Source organism: Giraffa tippelskirchi, chromosome 14 (assembly GCF_054371585.1).
Source record: "Giraffa tippelskirchi isolate mGirTip1 chromosome 14, T2T-mGirTip1v1.2.pri, whole genome shotgun sequence".
In the NCBI taxonomy this organism is placed as follows: domain Eukaryota; kingdom Metazoa; phylum Chordata; class Mammalia; order Artiodactyla; family Giraffidae; genus Giraffa; species Giraffa tippelskirchi.
The window spans coordinates 63,175,784-63,196,760 of record NC_137288.1 but is presented as its reverse complement, the minus strand read 5'-3'; the positions used below and the strand labels follow the sequence as shown (position 1 = coordinate 63,196,760).

The 20,977-nt window shown below is 42.8% G+C and overlaps 1 protein-coding gene across 1 annotated transcript in view; it reads right to left on the bottom strand.

The window, feature by feature from the left end:
* Nucleotides 1-20,977, bottom strand: part of DCC (DCC netrin 1 receptor) — a 1,991,552-nt gene that overhangs the window by 1,235,256 nt on the left and 735,319 nt on the right. The window contains exon 9 of the mRNA XM_081562140.1: nt 13,260-13,352. The gene's annotated coding sequence lies outside the window, so the exon portion shown is untranslated. The remainder of the gene's footprint in view (nt 1-13,259; nt 13,353-20,977) is intronic.

Genomic DNA, 20,977 nt, shown 5'->3' with positions numbered 1-20,977 from the left:
GAGGTTCAGTTAATTCAGTGACACATTTTTGTCCTAGATACACCCAAGAGAAGTATTCTGGAAAGAACCAATCTTTAAAGGATGAGCAAAAACAAGAGTGAAATCCCCAAAATGCAATGCAGACCCCTGTTAAGCCCCATGAGATTAACGACAATTGGTATAAAGGTCCTTCCTTTCTTGAAACTGTGAAATGGCTGAGTGAGCAAGAAGTAAGAGAATTTGGATGTGTGATATTTAGCTAAAGTACATCATGAAAATAATAGGTAGGTTATAGGCACTGGGTTCATAGAATTCAGCAAATAAGAGAAATTTCCTCACTCAGGTCATATCATAACAATAAACTTTAAAAATATAATCAATACTTATGAAATGATTTGTGTGTTTTCTGGTTGAACTTTTCCCCCAAGAAATGAAAGCTGTGAATAATATGGTTGTTTCAGACTATTTATAAAAAGAAGCATGTACTATTATAACCACTGGCAAATTACCATCAATAGTGAAAAAGGAATTTTCAGTCATACACATTATTATGTATTTCTAAACCATACCACTGATAAGTTCAGCCATTTCTAAACAGCCTCCCCAAAGAAAACAAAATCTAACTTAACAGGTGAGTTAAAGAGACCTGGTTTTGTAACCTCAGGCTAAAATTTGTCAAAGAACTTTAAAGCACTTTAGTAATTTTGATCATCAGCCAACCTGAATTTCCATGTGTTAACACAGCTCTAAAGCACAGAACTAGAAGGAATCAACCATCTACTGAAGGAGGAAGCAAAGTGTAGAATACTAAAGTGAAAGTGAAAGTGAAGTCGCTCAGCCGTGTCCAACTCTTTGTGACCCCATGGACGGTAGCCTACCAGGCTTCTCAGTCCATGGAATTTTCCAGGCAAGAGTACTGAAGTGGGTTGCCATTTCCTTCTCCAAGTGATCTTCCTGACCCAGGGATTGAACCCGGGTCTCCCGCATTGCAGACAGACACTTTACTGTCTGAGCCAAGTAGAACACTAAATGTTACTGTAATTTATTCTTCGTGCCATAATTATAAAAGTGTATAATAATTTGCATTTTATTTTTTACTATCACCCACTTGTTATATATAACATGTCATTTTATTTTGCACTTTTTTTTTCAATTGGCCTATGGGGAAAATAATTTGGATTGCTCATCTTTTTTCAATTGTCAAGTTTAACACTTGCTTTACTGGAAGTCTTGTTTGAAAGGAAAATCTTAAATGCTTTGGGATCAATGTCATACTACTGATTTTATAATACCATTAGGGAGTGCTTTGATCCCTGAAAAGTAGTGACTTCGAAGTATATTAAAAGTTTTATTATTCCAATCAGGTAACACCCTCCTGAAAAAAAAAAAGGAGCATGCTGAGGTTGACATAAGCCACTCTTCTCTAGAGGTCACTTCTTCTCCTTGATGCTCCATGAGTTCTGGAATTTCAGTGATACTGGCTGAGAAGTCATGAGTTCGTCTCCTATAGTAAGAGTACTACTTAGCTGTCTTTAACTTTCCAGAAAAGAAATACTCATGAAAAATGTTTAAAATTTGTTTTTAGGCAAATCCCCATGACCTTGCAAAGTGTAGTATACAGCATGTTTAACACAGTGCCTATGGATCTGACCTTGGAGTCACAATGAGAAAGGTTTTCCTGGATGGTGTCAAGGGAGGCAGTGTTGATGCTCTAGAGTGTAGAAATCAGAGCTGTGATTGTGTACACAGGCTGGAGAGGAGCAGGCAGCCCACTGGCAGGCTGCAGAACAATGCACCAGGCATCACATCATGTTGCTATTTATTTCAGAGTGTTTCAGTGAGATTTAGTGAGATCCCAGGCTACGATTCATTAAGGCACGTGACAATGTGACAACTCATGAAACTCTTCAACCCTCTTCTCAAGAATCGTAATAAAAAAAAGCAGAGGAAAAAGAAGATTCTATGGTTACATTTTATGAATTGTAACTGTGCATAGCATTTATCATCCTGCTTTAGGGATTATAGTTCTTTTCCAGAACCAAGTGACTTTTTATCTTTAGTTAATTAATCAAATAATCCTTGGCAGGCTTATGTCATTATTCTTTTCACTCAGGCAAACCAGTTTTCCCGAAACTTGCCCATATTATTTCATCTGAGAGATTATCATCTGAGGTAGAGGACTCCGTCAAAAATTGATCATTTGAGCTGGTAGCTGTGTAACAAATACCAACAGACTGCAATACGTCCCCAAAGTCAGTGCGAGTTTCTGAGAGGAATTTGGGCCATATCTATGGAAAGTGGGAAGACCTACAGCGAGGCAAGAAAAGTTCACTCATCAATAAATATCACACTGGTTTCCAGAAGCGTCTTTATGTAATTAGCACTATCTCAATTCACCCTAAAGTCATACATTTGGGGAGGTGGCATGGAGGGTTAAAGTTCTCTCTTCCTTGCATATGTATGATTGGGTTTTAATACAAGAAAAAGCCAGAAAACCACTGCATCCTCTCCTAATAGAATTATTTTGGCTGGCAGAAGCATGAGGGGAAAAAAAAAAATCCACAAGCAAAGTTTAAGGTGGCAAGCTTTCCAAAGAATAGTAAGAATATTTGCTTTTAAATGTAATCTCAGGGCCCAGTCTTCCATGGAAAGAAATACTCTGTTTAGAAATTCAGAAGTACCTGCAAACATGTCACATCACCTAAAGATAACAAGTGTTTGGGTTGAGAAGTCAAGATTTAAATTAGAGCTAGTTTCCAAAAGAGAACGATAGTATTAGATGACCCTTCTATGTGCAGAAAGATAGTACTGAATGATTCTTCTGTGTGCGGCAGCAATCATTCTAGTAATAAACCATGTGACTGTGAAGAATTTCCAACTATTGGGTGAACAAAAGAAGGAATGTGAACCAGAGAGGAAGAAACTTTTCCTCTCATAAAAGATGCTTCTGAGGATAACTAGAATGCACGAGTTCCCTTGGAAGACACCATGTCACCCTTTCCGTCTCCAGAAAAAGTAAAACTATCCCCTTCCACCCCAAAATTCACCTCCTCAAATCTCCTGTCAAGCTTCTCACTGGCTGAGAAAATCCTACTACAGCCTGTAGATATCCCGTACTCCAGGGGAATCTTGCAGCAGGATTCACTGAGGAAATCAGAGAGGGGTAAAGCTCTTCCTCGTCAATGAAAACAGTAAGGAAATTTGCTGAGAGGTTAACTTGCCCGAGAATAAATATAAGTCATACACACTGGGAAGTTATAAATCTCTTCCCAGGGGGAAAAAAAAAAAAATGCCTACCAGCAGCTCAAGCCAGCCCAGCTCTTAAGAGCATTAAAGCAAATGCACTAAGCCTAATCTATTCACATTTAACACATGTGGTGGCTGTTTCACATGCTTCATAACTCAGAGGGCAATGGCTGCTGTGTGGAAACGGATGCTGTGACGGGCCCCTGGTGATTTACACCATGGCACTCACACAGGAGTGGACAGCTGGGCAGCCCAGGCGCCCTCAGGTCCTGCCACACTCCACCCAACGGCAAACCCAGATGGGGGCATGGATCTGCTCGGGTTGGGGTGGGGGAGATGAGAAAGAGGTGGGTAGGGGAGGCAGCGAGCCCCAACTTAGCATGTCCCAACAACATAAATGCACACTGATTTTTTTTCCAATAGAAAGTACCCCAAATATATGTATAAAGAATTAATTAACATGTATACTTGCTATTTCATTCATTAATATCCACCACATAAAATTTTCATTTCATCTGAGATTCTAGGACTCTACTTAGTGCCCTTGCTTGGGGCTCAAGTCAAACATATAAGGAGCTAGCATCTTACAAAAGTCAACTAAAAAGCCACTAGCCTCCACCTCCAGCATCAAGTCCCCATCCTATGTGGACACTGCTCTGGGATGCCCTTGGTTCTGTCCTAACAATTTCACAAAACTCTAGAGCGGCTCCCGACTTTATCCAGGAAGTGGGGAAATACCAAGCGCTATTGTGCTCTTCTCCATAAGCCTTTGTCACCCATCAACAAAGTCTTTCAAAACATCCTGCTGAATGGGAATTTCACCGTCAGTAAATAGACACTTGGCCTTATTAAGGGCACCTCCTACTGGTCTTTTCATAGAGTGAACTGTGCTTTCTTCCTCATCAATTCCCTGCCACATCCTTGAAGAGGGGACACTGCTACTAACAGAAAGAGGAGAAACAGATTAAGGAGCAATACCTAAAAACTGCACCATATCCACTTTTCCTTGGACCTGTGCAAACTACATCACATCTGCAAATAACAGAAATGGATTTAGAAGCAGAGAGGAGCTGACAGATTGAGATCCACAAGCCTGTCCACAGGCACATCCCTCATATATATAGACTTTTGTCTGCCTTTTCAATCACAGACTTCTCCAATGAGGAGTTAATATCTGGCCTTAACTTTCTAGATAAGAAACATAAATAAGTGGAAAGGGGATATTTAATTAATTTCAATGTCAGTAAATATATATATATATATATATATATAAAATCAATCTCCATTTCTTTACCCCTACTCTCCACAGAAGACACTCGGGAAATGGCTTTGAAATATTTCAGTGTAACTGACAAAACATCGTTATCCATTTTTGCACACCTTCCTTGTCTAATACAGTATCTTCAGCCCAGGCGTTTCAGGCCTGGCTCTGGTAGACTTGCTACCCAGCAAGCATGCCCTTGTGAACTTCCCCGCTCTCTGCCTTGGCCGGCTCCCCAACTGAGAGTGCAAGGCAGTCTTCTGGACCCGAAGGACGGAGCTCCTCCAGTGTCTGTGGGCAGCAGGAGGAAATTTTAGAGCCACCTTTCATTATCGCTTTACTGCGGGATATTCCCCGCCCACCTTCCGAGGGAGTAATTGCTGAGGACAAAGCTCCGGGAGAGAGGAGCCGGGAGGAGACCAACCTGTAAAGGGAGGGAGCCAGGGAGGACCGGCTGCCGGGCGCACAAACGCTGGTACGCGTGCCCAGCGCGGGAACACACACACACACACACACACTCCTCTGGCAGGCTGATGAGGGCTGGTGAGGAGTCGGTCGGTGTGGATGCGCAGATTCCTGTTTCTGTGAAGCCGCGTCCAGACTTGGGGAGCCTGGTGTTTGACTCTGAATCCCTAGCAACCAGAGAGGCGCCTTCTCCACTGGAGATTGCAACCCGGGCCGCGCAGCAGCACTTAGCAGGAACAAGAAAGCCGCAGCTTCAGGCTACGGAGAGGATGGGAGCTGGGACACAGTTTCCATTCTGTTCCCTGTTAATTTCCGAGGCGCAGCCTGGGGAGCTCCCGCCCAACGCCTGGTCCCTGCCCGCGGCTCCTTTTCTTTGGGATTTGGGGAAAGGTCGTTTCCGAAGGGAGTTGAATGCTCAGCCAGCTGCTATCCCCTCCTTCCTCGCCGGGCCCACTCCCTATACCCCAGTGTCCGTTTACACTTGGGATGAGGCCGGCAAAACGAGGGAACTGTTATAATGAGTCATTTGGGATTTTTTTATTATTAATATATTATGATTTTCTCCCGGCGGTCGAAACCTCCAGGCTCCTCCAGCTCAGAGACTGCCGCAGCCCTGAGCATCCCTTAGATGCCTCTTCTTCCTGCTCTAACTCAATCCGGCCCCACACACTTTTGCCATTTTTAATTAGAAACTGCGCTTGCCAAGGACAAGGGCCAGGGGGGCTGGTTTCTCGGAATATCAATCATTTGGAGTTTGGAAGTGTCCTGAAGATATGTGTAGACTTAGCTCAAGAGCCGCATTCACTGTTAAAAAATGAAACACAACACGCCTCCTTCCTCCTGGCAACTCTGCAACCGCTTTTGGGAACCACCAACCCCTCCTGCGAAGTACCAAAACACATCAGCTGGCCCTTTCTCGATTTTCAATCAGTAAGTCTAAAAATCCAAACCGGAGGCGCCAGAAATCACATACAGACGCCCCAGCCCCACCAGCTACATTCCGCACAGACACCCTCAAAGCCCCCCTCCAACCCCCCCTCCAGGATATCCTCCACTCGGTCTTATTGCCCCAATTCCCCTGCTTCGTAGCTTTCCGAGGAGGAGGATTCAACCCATTTCCTTTCAACGATATCCCCATCACCTGCCTCCTCCCTGCCCCAGACCTCCAGCTCTCCCAACCGACGCAAATATTTGCTAAAGCAGAGATGCATGCGAGAAACACCAGATTTGTTTTTAAAAAGCGAAGGGGCGCCCGTTTCCCCAGCCGCCAACATCCTCCGCTCCCAGGGGGGAAAAAGTCTTCCCATCTTTTATCATCGATGAGGAAATGGGGCACGGAGCGAGTGCCCCGCATGTTGCCTGTTCTCCCCCTACCCCAATTCTACTAGAGCCAAAGGAAATGGGGAGAAGGAGGGGGGTGAGAGGGGCGGGGGCGACGAGAAGAAAGGAAAGAACCTCTCACCGGCGACTTGAGGATGTGCGCTGAGCAGGGTAGCTCCGAAGAGTACAAAAGCCAGCTTGGGTACCCAAACACATCCAAGACTATTCTCCATATTTCAGCCAACACCTTCGGGGCCGGGGGTCCTGGGCAGCGGCAACACTCACACACATGCACTCACACACGCGAGTACACATGCACACACCACACGCACACACGCGCGCGCCGAGCCCCTTCGGCTTCCTCCTCCTCCTCCTCGTCGTCCTCCTCCACCTCCCCTGCGCCTCTTCTGCCTCCGAAGCCTTCTTCCTGGTCCACTGGCAGAATCAGCAGCAAAAAGAGGCAGCAAAAAGTTCCACTGGGTCCAAGAGATCTCAAGCCCCGGTAAAACCTCGGGAAACTAACTCAAGGAAACAGAGGGAACCGGCGTCGTCGGAGCAAAGGCAGCTCTCCGCGGGGCTGGCGAAGCATCAATACACAGGATATCCAGAAGGGACCAAGGGGAGACGCGAAGCGATCCTGTGTCTGGGCTTTGCATCAAAAGGTTGGGGCTGGTTCCCTGTCCTCGCCGGGTAAAGTAGAAGAGGAGAATCCGTGCGCGAAAGCTGGGGATGCTGCCTGTCTCTCCCCCAAGTGCGGAGGGGACCCAGGGACGAGAGGCCGGGGCTGCGGGGTGGAGCGCGCTCACTTGTTACTGGGGTGTCCGCCGGATATGTGTGAGCTAGGAGTTGGAGCCGTATGTACTATCCATTGATCCGGAGAAGTGGAGGGCTGGAAGGGAAAATGTGGAGACCGGAGGGAAACGAACTGGATCAGGCAAAGATTCCACGGGGAAGGCGGTGGGGGCTGAGAGATGCTGGAGGGGAAAAAAAAAAAGAAAAGAAAAGCGGTCGGAGGAGGCTTCCAGCAGCTGCATTCGCTGGGTCTACATATCAATGAGCAGGGATGCCCTCTGTGGGCAAAGCGTGGGAAGTCACTTTTGTCAATGGGTCTGGCAAATACCATGAGTGTGGGGGAGGGGGGAGCGTTTGCAGCTATCTCTTTTGACATTCAATCTTTGGGAAATCATTTTTGACTGGAAAATCTAGGCAGGTATTTAGGCTGAGTCAGAGGGGGCACAGTGTTTCCTTCCTTCTCTGCCCGCATTATTTAAAACTAGAATGTTTCCTTGGGGAAAAAAAATCACTTAATCCAACTCCCTTCTGGGGAGGGAGAAACTGAGGTCCAGACACACAAGGGACAAATACCAGTCTGCTTTTTCCTGACAAAGCAGCTAGGGGCCTCTTTTTGTAAGATGTCTTATTTCACCTGTGTTCTCTCTTCTGGAGACAGGATTCAATGCTTTATTTAACCAATTTTAAAGCATTTACCATGTTCCAGGTACCCTGTTAGCTTCCAGGAAATGCGAGAATGAAGTTTAATAAGACTCAGCTTCTATCCTCCAGGGGTTCATGATCTGTTGGGAGAGTGGCGTTAAGTGGATAATTATAAAGCAGCATGATAAATATGATGGTCTGTGTAATGAGAAGAAGGTCTGGGATAACAAGAGAGGGACTCCTCCAATCCCTGAGTCATAAAATGAAGCAAACTAAACACATACACACAGCATGAAATTTTGGAAGGGTGATCAGTGGAGCCCTTTCAGGCAACTGCGTTAAGCTGACTTTCTTTGCAATTGTATCTCTACTGCAGGATCTCAAGTTCTTCTGAGAAGAGGGACTTTGCACCCTCATAGATCTAGCAGGAAAAGTGGAAGTGTTAGTCGCTCAGTCATGTCTGACTCTTTATGACCCCATGGACCATAGCTGGCCAAACTCCTCTGTCCATGGAATTCTCTGGGCAACAATACTGGAGTGGGTAGCCATTCCCTTCTCCAGGGGATCTTCCCACCAGGGATCGAACCCAGGTCTCCTGCACTGCAGGCAGATTCTTTACCATCTGAGCCACAAGGGAAGCCCTAAAAGGAATGAACCTGGCCACAAAGATGATAAATAGAAATGCCACTTGGATAGAAGTTCTGTCTTTTAAGGAGATATTTAGTTGCAGGTTCTTCTTTCCATTCCACACTGCATTACGCTGTCTATTCATTAGTGTCTGAGAGGAGAAAATGGACTATCTATTCAAAAAGAGGAATACAGGATCCAAGAATGAAAAATACAGGTTACAATCATCAGGAAAAGTCCCATGATACCAAAACTTGGCAACAGTGTTTCTAGATCATCAGCCATGTCCGCCCCTTTCTGTCTTGGAAAAGTTAAAAGAAAAAGTACCTGTGGTTTCCAGATCACACCTCCAGAAATAACTTAGATGAATGGGCCCTGTGGAATGGAATGGAACTCTTTGCTGACCCCCAAATTTCTCAAAATACTCAAAGCTTTCCTTAGCTGAGGATGAGGTATCCGGAGATAAGAGCTCAAGGTCAAGAACAAGGATTCTTAACTGGGTCTATGGAGGGACCCTCAGTAGGGAACCCTGCTGACAAGTTTCAGGGATTTCATGAGCATCCTGACATTTTATGAAAAAATGACTGACTTCTGCGCTCATGCTCTTTTTTTCTTTAAGAGGGAATCTTTAGCTTTCATTAGATGTACAAAATGAATTCAAGCATGCCCTCTGCTGAAACAATGGAAAGAATCACTGGTCTACAAAGTATGGTACAAGGAAACAGTTGCAATCTCTTCATGAGAGAGTGATGAAGTCCTCTGTTCCCTTCATCAGTAAAAGAATGTCCACAAACAATGGGAGGATAGGATCCAAAATGGCCCATAGTGTTCACATTCCTTTAAATTGACATTATTAAGTCTAACAGAACAAATAGTGATTAAGTTACTCTTCCCTATAGTTCTTGACTCACGTACCCTGAATCATAGAGATCAGCTGCCCACCAACCAATGATTTTCTAAAAAGATCATCGAATTATCATCCTCCTACATATTTAGTTGGTTTCACAATTATTCATTGTGCTTCTGACAGTTGCTTGTACTCACTTGCCCAGTAGCCCCTCTTTTTTTTCTGAGAGAGATGACTCCAGCTTGATTTAGGTATCTTCTCTTAGAAACAGCATCAATATTTTCTGATTCACAGAAAATTTATACTTGGGAAACCTAGCACCTTCTCACTGCTCCTCTCAGGCGTGTGAGGCCCACTTACAACTTATAAGCCCTGATAAGTGTGAGGCCCACTTATCAGGACAAAAGGAAACTACAAGACTGGAGCAGTAAGAGGAGGGAAGAGTTTAGTGTAATTAATCATCTTCACATAGTCTTTATGACATTTGGTGCTGAGAGTCCCTTTCTTGGGTTTAATCAGGTACTAAAATACAGGTACCCACACACACTTTATGCCCAAAAGGGAAATTAATCAATACTTCTATTTCTTCAAACTGCATGTACCCTAAGTTTGTGTGTGTGTGTGTGTGTGTGTGTGTGTGTGTGTGTGTGTGTGTGTGTGTGTGTGTGTGTGTGTGTGTGTGTGTGTGTGTGTGTGTGTGTGTGTGTGTGTGTGTGTGTGTGTGTGTCTGAGGTGAGGGAAATCTGGAACACTGGTTTTCTGAGATTAGCCCAAGAGGACATCACATTAAAAATAGGTAATTCCTTCTAGGATTCCCATTGTGGAACTACATTTCTTGGCCAACCTTAATCAACCTTAATTCAAAAAACTAATACTCTTAGACTACTCCTATTCTTCTCTCAATATCATGACCTGATGTTAGACACTTTCAATAACATGCTTTAGAAATTTATTTGCCAAACCAATAGTATCTAGTCCAATGGAACATGATAGGCCATGGATTCAATGATACTGACAGTCAAATCATGTGAACATGACAATGTAGCAATTCACCATTTAGTCATTTACTGAAGAACATTAACTATTATATTAAACATTTGGGCTATGTAATATCTATACAGAATTGTTGTTATTTAGTTCCCAAGTTATGTCTGACTCTTTGCAACCCCATGGACCGCTATACAGAATATACAGCTATAAATAAGATATGGTCATTGCCCTCGGCTAATTTACAGCTATGGGGTGAAGGGATGCCTTTTAACTGATGTTTATTAGTGGTTTTTCTTTTTGCTCTGAATGCATTCTTTCGTATTTTGGTAACCAGTCTCATACCTTGCTGTTCCTCCATATTCTCAGCTACAAACGTGAGGAGGTGGATTCTTAGTCCCTTCAGTCTTACAGAGGAGCCTATCTTCACAATCAAGATTATAAACTCAGAGCTCAGCCCACCAGCCAATCAGAGCAAAGGAGTCATTTCTGAGGCTTCAGAATAAGAAGCTCTCTGTCTCACACTGGGGTACTGCTAGAATAAATCGCTCTTCCCTCTAGTGTATGAAAATATGTAAGCTTTAGTTATTAGAGAAATGTAAGTCTAAACTACCACAAGGTACTACTGTCCACCAGTCACAGTGGCTATCATTAAATTTGTATACCTAGGGCTAATTCATGTTGATGTATGTATAGCAGAAACCAACAACACATCGTAAAGCAATTATCCTCCAATTAAAACAGTAATAAAGAAGAAAATTAAAAAGAAAATTAAAAGTCTACAAATAACAAATGATAGAGAGGATATGAAGAAATAAAGAATCCTTCTATGCTCTTGATAGGAATGTAAATTGGTGCAGCCACTATGGAAAACAGTATGGAGGTTCCTTAAGAAACTAAAAATAGGGTTGTCATATGATATAGTAACCCCACTTGTGGGCATATATCTGGAGAAAACTATTATATAACTCAAAAAGATGCATGCACCCTTATGTTCACAGTAGCACTATTTACAATACCTAAGATATAGAAGCAACCTAAATGTCCATTGACAGAAGAATGGATAAAGAAATGTGGTATATATATATGTATACACCACACACACACACACACACACACACACATACACACACACACACACAGTGGAATACTACTCAGCCATAAAAATGAAATAATGCCATTTGCAGCAACATGGATAGATGTAGCCATTATCATACTAAGTGAAGTAAGTCAGAAAGATAAATATATGATATCACTTACATGTGAAATCTAAAATATGGCACAAATGAATTTATTTATGAAGCATAAAACAGTCCCACAGATATAGAAAACAAACTTATGGCTACCGAAGGGAAAGGAGGGTTAGGGATAAATAAGAAGTTTATGCAGATACATACTACTATACATAAAATATACAAACTACATGGTCCTACTATATAGCATAGGGAACTAGATTCACTATCCTATAACAAACAACAATGGGAAAGAATATGAAAAATAATATGTATATATTATGTATTATGATAGTTCAGTTGTTAAAGAATCCACCTGCAATGCAGGAGAGCCCAGTTCAATTCCTGGGTTGTGAAGATCCACTGGAGAAGGGAAAGGCTACCCACTCCAGTATTCTGGCCTGGAGAATTCCATGGACTGTATAGTCCATGGGGTCGCAGAGTCAGACACGACTGAGCAACTGTCACTTTAATTCACTTCTTTCATGTATAACCAAATCACTTTGCTGTACACTAGAAACTAATACAACATTGTAAATCAACTATACTTCAACAATATGTGTGTGCGTCTGTGTGTGTGTGTGTGTATGGGCTTCCCAGGGGGCACAGTGAAAGAATCCACTTGCCAATGCAGGAGATGCAAGAAATGCAGGGACAATCCCTGGGTCAGGACGATTCCCTGGAGTAGAAAATAGCAACCCACTCCAGTATTCTTGTCTGGGAAACTCCATGGACAGAGGAGCCTGGCAGGTACAATCTATGGGGTTTCAAAGAGTCAGACACAACTGAGTGCCTGAGCAAACACATACATGTATATGTGTGCGCAGGTGTGTGTATATACATACAGATACATACATGCTTTAACAGAGGTGCTTTAGGAGAAATCTTGGTGCTTCCACCAGCTCCCTATAAGGAACCTGTGGTAGGTAGAATAATTTCCCTCCTCTCCTCCAAAGATGCCCACATCCTAATCCCTGTACCTGTGACTGTTCTCAGATGTGACAAAATTAAGGATCATGAGTTGGGGAGATTATCCTGGATTATTCCAGTGAGCTTATGTATTCATGAGGGTTCTGAGAAAACAGGAGGGAGGCATAAAATCATAGTTAGAGAAGGAGATGTGATGGGGAAAGAGGTGGTCAGGGCAGAATAATGCAATTACTGGAGGGGATCACAGGCCAAGGAATGCAGCCTCTGAAGGCTGAAGAAGCCAAAAACCAGATCCTGCCCTAGATCCTACAGAAGGAGTAAAGAGCTACTAATACCTTGATTTTAACTTTATAAAACCATGCATGTATGTATATGTACATATGCATGTATGTGTATTTATACATATATTTGGAAAATTCAGTGACTTTCGCAACACAAATTTATCCTCCTACAGTACAGTATAGAGGTCTACCTGGATTTCAGGTAGTCTCAGACACTGGAAAAACAAGAAAGGGATTCTCCCCTAGAACCTCCAGGAGGATCACAACCCTCTGGATGCCTTCATTGCAGCAGTATAAGATCCATTTGCAGAACTTTGACCTCCAGAACCACGGGATAAGAAATGTACGTTGTTTTAAGACACTATGTAGTGACTTGTTAGAGCAGCAATAGAAAATAATATAGAACATGAGAATTATGCTCACACTGTTGAATAAGAGGGGAAAGCTGGAAAGACAGTGAATTCTTGGTGACATTGATTACAATGTCATTTCGTGTGAAGCCAGCCTGGACTTTGGATTTCTCAGTTACAGGAGACAATTAATTATTTTATTATTTAATTCAGGTTAAGGAGGATGTCTACCTTTTACAACATAAAGAATCCCAACTCAACCAATGAAAAACAGTTGATCTTTAAAGTACATTCTCCTACCGTGAAATTTATGACTTTAATTCAGTTACAGCTTTGCAACTCATCTTTGACTGGCAGAGGCCATCAGAAATCTAACTCCAGGTGTGTGATGATCTGGCAATGAAAAGAAGGTTTTGTTATTATTATTAGGTCAGCAAATTGTTCTCAATACCCACTGCATAGATAAGATAACTTAGTGGCTAAAAGGTAGGACAAGGACAAGAAAGAGCTCTTGCTTTCAAGAAATGTTCAATCTAAACAAAGAAGATAAACATACTCTATAGCCTAGAAATTAAAATTTTATGCATGAAATACTAAAAAAAAAAAAAGTTGTTGCAGTAATTTAGATGAAGGGGGAAATGAGGTGATCAGAGATGACTTGGAATTAATAGGACTCTGTTGGGACTGTTAACTAAACAAAGAGTCTAAGGAGATTATGGATGAGTAAAGTTCTGGAAACAAGTTAAATAAACCTGATAAGAGAAGATAATCTGAGTCAGGGGAAAGTAGAAGAAGAATCCCCAATAAGGAAAGAACCCTAGAGGGCTTATGAGCTAAAAATACCCAAAATTTCTGGTTTCAAATATTTTCTAAAGTGCAAAAACTACTTGCAAAAAAGACATGGCTGAGTCACTTTTTTTAATGTTTAAAGAATAGGAGAGGCATTTATGCCTGAAAATAGTCAAGTTTCCTGGATTTACATGAAAAAATGAAAAGGCTATGGTTATTTCTAACGACAGGCAAGTGAGAGTGAAATCAGTTCCAGGCAGGAGACAACAATTAACGATTAAATATATGATCTATAAATACTCAGGAAAAGATGTAAGATCACTAGGAGCCAATGTGGGGTCACCTGGAATAAATTATTACAGATTGAAGCAGCTGGAAAATGTCACAGACCAATCATATCTGGATTTCAGTGGGGTGCCCCCCAGCAAATGTTTTTCATTAATACTTCAGATAGAAATATTAACATGCCTAACAAGTTAACTGGCAACACAGAACTGGAAGGAATAACTAATGTATTTGTGGATGAATTTAAAATTCAAAAAGATCAACAGGATGGAACAATGAGATTCATCTAAAATGTGAAAAAGGACTGACCTCAGTAACTCCATGCCCCTCCCTGAAAAAAAAAATCCAATTCGTAAATAAAGGATTGGAAAGAAGGAATTTGTTTTCAATTGAGCTGGAAAAGAAAGCATGTGAATTGACATTAAGCTTGATAGGAGGAAACGATATGATGCATTCACAGAAAAGCCCAGTGTCACGTGACACCACATGGGACACCCTGCTACACTCCAGCGAGGGTGGTAAATGCATCTCTGCTCTGTACCCAACAGGACATCCAGCAGGTTCCCATTCACAGTGAGCTTCAATTCAAAACTGTATGCCATCATTGTTTTATTTTTTACATTACCTCTTCTTCTTTTATCCTATAAATGTGGATGCCTCCCACTGACTTTGGAATGAAAGTTAGTACGAGCTTTAGTAAATACATAGATTTATATATTTAAAATTATATTAAAATATATTGCTGTTTAGTCGCCAAGTTGTGTCTGACTCTTTCGTGACCCCATGGACTACAGCCAGCCAGCGTCCTCTGTCCACGGGATTTCTCAGGCAAGAATACTGGAGTGGGTTGCCGTTTCCTTCTCCAGGGGATCTTCCCGACCCAGGGATTGAACCCACATCCTCTCCACTGGCAGGCAGGTTCTTTACCACTGAGCCACCAGGGAAGCCCTAGAATATTGGAGTGAGTTGCCATTTCTTACTCCAAGGGATCTCCCTGACCCAGGGATTAAACCCAGGTCTCTTACATCTCCCACACCAGCAGGTGGGTTCTTTACCTCTAGTGGCACCTGGGAAGCCCAATATATATTACTTTATATTACTAGACTATATTATATAATATTTAACATATATTTAATGATTTGGGTATTACAAGTGATTCAAATCCAAATAGACATTATAAAGTCTGAATAGAAAAACTAAGAAAATGGCTTTGTATGGTCATGTCAGGGGAATGAGAGGGGAATGAGACTGTGTGTGACTCTCTGGAGAGAGGCTGGGTTTCATGTGGATTGCAAGAGGAGCACGCAGCCATCAATTATATGCCTTTCATGTGCCAGGCTTTATGCCAGGAACTTTCAATGTTATCTCTTGTAATCCTCATAAGAACCTTGTAAAGTACTGCTCTTCCCATTTGCAGATGAGGAGCCAAAACCTAGGTGACTTAAAACTGCCAGCCCAACGTCACACAGTTAATAAGTATAAGAGCTCAAACTCGAGGGGCCCTACCCATGGAGAGCCAGCTCTGTGTACCGGGCATGGTGCCTCCCTGCCATGTCCCAGGAAGTAAGGCTGCCATAGGAGCCAGCTCCTGAGAGAGGTGCCACCTCTCGTCTGTAAAGAGGAGCACCTTCCTTGGGCATGGGCTATATCTTTGGTTATCTCACGTATTTTTGTAAAGTCCTAGCTAAGTAACTCAAGAAGAGAGTGACCTCAACAAGTTCTCGTGATCCTGTGCTATGAGAATTGATGAGGAAGTTTACCCTTGGCTCTGGGAGTGCATGACCACATGGACTGTAGTCCTCCAGGTTTCTCTGTCCACGGAATTCTCCAGGCAAGAATACCAGAGTGGGTTACTATTTCTTCTTTCAGAGGATCTTCTCGACCCAGGGATTGAACCCATGTCCTTGAGTCTCCTGCACTGCAGGCAGATTCTTTACCCCTAGTGCCACCTGGGAAGCTCGCTGGCTCTGGGAGATGTTGGCTCAAAATGCATGATGCCTGAGCCTCTGAAACTGGGATGCAGGTCCTTCCCATCCTTCCAACCCACAGTCTGCAGCCCCTACACATCTGCCCATAGGGACAGCAGAGCTGGCTCCATCGCCACAAGCATCTTCTACAAGGTAATCTACAGGAACATGGATAGTTTTTTCTATCATAACACATGGCAATGGAGGAAAAAGACGGAAAAGGAACATTCCTTCTGTCTCAGACAAGAGCAAAAGCAAATTCTTTTGCAAGTAGAAAAGCATCACTTTTGCAGTTGAATACTCTTAAAAATTGGTTCTTTGGTACAACTCTGTTTCTCTGTACTTAGGGAATTCTCCTTCTAAGGCAGGTAAAACGGCTGCAGAAATAACCTCTATTTGTTGCTACAGCGGTGAGCCACAGAGGTTTAATTGAATAATGTTCTGTTTCTCATTCTACCACGTGAAGTATTGTAGAAGGACCAACTGCTGGCCTTGATCCTGAGAAAACTTGTGATGTCTTTTCTTATATATTGTGGGCCCTCTCTAGTCCACAGCACTGAGAGCTCTTAAGGAAAAGGAGACAAGTTCCCTTCTTTGAGGTGTAATGGTAAACGAGGCAAGAGAAACTTGAAAGCCTGAAAAGAAAGGCTGACCCTGTAAATCCAGGGAAAGTAACAGAAATGACAACAGGGGAGAAATTAGACTCCTAAGGGCAATAGGATTAAAGAGAACTGAACAATGTATAAAGTCAACATCATCAAAACCAATGAAAACATTAAAATCTAATCTTTTGGAGGGTGAGGACGGAACATTTTCCCATTGATTTTTTTTCTTTAACATATGGAAATACAGGCATTTTAACTTCTACACACAATATAGTCTTTCATCATGAACTATGGACTGCATCTCCAATTCTGCTTAATTAGTAGTTTGGAGTACTTTCATGCTGATTTCACAAAATGTGAAAATGTGATTTTTTAGACACGATTTTAAGTAATTTAAAGTAAAAAGGCCAATGCAGCATTAGAGTTTTAAAGCAGTTTTTCACCTATCAACTTGTCAGCAGAAGGAAACAGGCTTTAAAATATTTTCCTTGGGATAGTTGACCCTTTCCCTGAGAAGTATGGAAACATTTTTGATGCACATATTTTCTTAGGTTTTTAATTTAAAACATAATAATAATAGGAGATGAGTTACCTGAAGACAGTACACCTATACAATGAACTAGAGTATAAGACTTAAGGATGATGCCACAGCGGGTAAAACAAACAAACAAACAAAAAGTCATGAGATTTTATAACAACTTACATGAAAAAGTTTTTTTTTTTAAATCCAAATTTCAAGTACTGTTTGGTCCTACATTTCTATCAATATGCCTGACCCCCCTCCACACACATATAGTATTCCAGCAGGGTAGAAAGGGATCAGCTACCCTTGAGTGCAAGTCAAATCGAGGCACTGAAAGACTTTAGTCAGGTTTAAATCTGAGCCTTCAATTCCTCTCTGTAAAATGAAAATATAAATATGCTCTGAGCATCACTGCATTTGCAGCTTTTACTCTATGTAATGCCTCCTCCTGTTTCTTTTAAATATAAGTCAGATCAAGCCACCCAACTCCAAACCTTTCCATGGTTCTACATCCCACTCAAATCCAATTCCTTCTCAAAAGACCAAAAGAACCTACCCTTCCCTTTTCCTCTACTGTCTGATGCCGCCTTCCTGGTGCCCCTTCAGTGAGTCCAGGGCTCCAGAGACTGCCCTCCTGCTGCTCTTGGGGCACAGGGGCACTGTCCGACCTCAGGGCTCTTGCAATGTCTCCTCTCTCTGGGACAATCCTCCTCAGATATCTGGGGGTGTCCTCCCTGAACCCTTTAGGTCTCCTCCCAAACATCACTTTCTCAGGGTAGCCTTCTTTGATCATCTTTCTTACAGAAGCGCCAGAAGAATATATAGTTAAGGCAGAAAGTCAAGGGATCAGGAGATTTTTTTCAGGGTTCTCCAATCATCTTCTCTATCCCATCATTTTTTTTTCTTTTGTCCCTCAGATCTCAATTCAATCATTACTTCCTCAAAAAGTCCACCCCTGACTAGATCAAATGCCCTAAGGCAGAGACTCATAGGCCATTCCCCTCTTCTTCACTCAACTTACCACAGTGGTCATTTTGTATTTCACGTTGACTAACGTCAATCTTGGGCTTCCCGGCTGGTGCTAGTGGTAAAGAACCCGCCTGCCAATTTCAGAAGATATGAGAGACCCAGTTTCGATCCCTGAATCAGGAAAATCCCCTGGAGAAGGGCATGGCAACCCACTCCAGTATTCTTTCCTGGAGGATGCCATGAACAGAAGAGTCTGGCAGGCTACAGTCCACGCAGTCGCAAAGAGTTGGACACGACTGAAGTCACTGAGCACATGTACACACGCAAGGCCAGTCTTTCTCACAAGACTGTGATCAAGACGGAGACCCATGCTTTGGCTTTGCCAGCATTATTTCAGCACTGGTAGAATGACTGGCACATAACAAGGGCTCTGTGTGTATGTTTCAAAGGAAGGAACATACCGCTCTTGTCCACAGTGGCTGTGGAAGAAGAGTGTCTGATGATCTGAGATCCAGGAGCCCAGCCACCTTTTCATCTGGTCTCAGCAGACAGGAAACAGATCAACAACAGCCCAAGCCAGAAAGAACAGCCCCAGCACAGCACCCTGTGCTGCAGCTGTGTACTGGCATCACAACTACAGCACTGGGCCAGTCTACTGGATTTACTAAGACCTCAGTCCAGTCTTAGCAAATACGGAGAGGTCGCGTGAAAATGTTAGTTGCTCAGTGGTGTCCAACTCTGTAGCCCACTAGGCTCCTCTGTCCACAGAATTCTCCAGGCAAGAAAACTGGAGTGGGTAGCCATTTCCTTTTCCAGGGAACCTTCCTGACCCAGGGAATGAATCCAAGTCTCCTGCATTGCAGGCAGATTCTTTTCCATCTGAGCCACCAAGGAGAGGTCATGAAGAGGTCAAACTCATCCTCAATGATTGGATGGAGGACAGGAAGACAGAGATCAGCCTCTGATATCTGGTACAGGTGGGTGGATCCACACAAGAAAAATGGAAATGGTTATAGAAAATGGGATGCTTTTTAATGCAGCCACCAAAATTGTTTATAAAAGTTTACACACAGTATGGTAAAATTTTTATTATTTTAAGTAAAAACAAAGACTCTGTATCTGATTGCCACTGAATAAAAATTATGCAAAGAGAACAAAATTAGGATGAAGCAAGGAAAAATGTTATTCAGAGAGCTCCCTGAGAGATGAGGCTGTGCGTGCTACTTCTTTTTTTCCTTTCCATTGTTTTGAATGATATACAATTAACATGGACTACCATTATAATCAGAAGCATATAAAAAAGGAGTGGGCATCTGTTGCTTTTGCTGTACGCATCCTTCCTTGGACAGCTGAACCCCCATCCCTCTGTGAAGAGCAAAACCTTCCTCATCCTCATCTCAGGATGCTCTCTGGGTATGTTCCCAGCCGTGCGGATGTGTGAGCAACCTGACCACGATCCGCTGGAGTGGAGGAGATGCGCAGAAATTGTGACAGGACCTTGGACACAGCAGACCTGTGTTCCCCTTGGACTTGAGCTGCGAGGACTTCAGGCCTGGGGCTGTGGCCCCCTTTCCTTCAATGTGAGGAAAAGTCTGGCTAAGGATGGAGGGGGAAGAGAGCCGGTGGGGAGGGAAGCAGAGTCCTGGGAACACCTTCAGAGCCCTGATAAAACTGAGGCAGAAAGCAGAACACAGGAACAGACTGGTCATAGGAACAGACTTTCCAGCTACTCGAGCTATCACAAGCTTTCGACTTCCTCAGTTTGGCTTAGGTCTTCTTGGAACCAATGAAGGCATGAGTACCATGGCTAAGTGTCCTTTACCCCATGTTCCTGGGTGATGAGGGCAGGGATGTGATACACATAGGATGAGGCAAAAAGCAATGGCAATGGTTCTAACATGTGGTTTGAGTTTTCTGGGAAATATGAGAAATTGTGACTCAATCCATACTCAACCACATATTTGGAAGGCAAAGATCACAGTCCTATTTCCTGTATTGGCCAATGTGTGAAAGTGTTAGTCACTCAGTCATGTCCGACTCTTTGTGACCCCATGGACTGTAGCCTGCTAGGCTCCTCTGTCCCCGGGATTCTCCAGGCAAGAATACTGGAATGGCTTGTCATTCCCTTCTCCAGGGGCTCTTCCTGACCCTGGGATCAAACCAAGGTCTCCTGCACTGCAGGTGGATTCTTTACCATCTGAGCCACCAGGGAAGCCCATTGGCCAATGCTCACTGAATCAACAAATAGCAAACCTGTGTATGTTCTCCAAATAGATGCTATTTCTCTAAAGTCATCTTCCGTGTTTACAATAACAAAACCCCCCTCTTTTTTTTTGCTAACGTCAATACAGAAACAACTTTGTCAGTAAAATAGCTAAATTCTACTTACATAATCTGTTATTTTGGACTCATAAGCATATTTTGAGTGACATGAAGGATGAATGATACATTCACTTAGAAATAATCTTTTCCACCTTCGCATTATAGCAATTGTACTTATACTCTTCACATGCACTCTTATCATCAGTGGTATGCATGTGATTCACGAGAGTCAATTCTCACTCATGTTTACCACCATTTTTCACAGCACATCACAGTTCTCATTCTATCAAGTTGAGACGCAGCCATTTGAATCTACAGATGGGCCCACAAGTAGCCATTACCATAGCATGAGGGCAATTTCATTTTTCCATTCACTCTATAACTGTAGAAATAGTGTCTTCAAAACATAACTGCTTTTGGTATTGCTCTCAGTAAAATGATTATTAAGAGGCTTGCTTACGATTATCTCAAATACTTACAATCTTGCGGTCATATTCTCGGGAATAATTACTAACTCTGGTGTTATTCTGAAAACAACTCAAAAAAAAAAAAAAACAA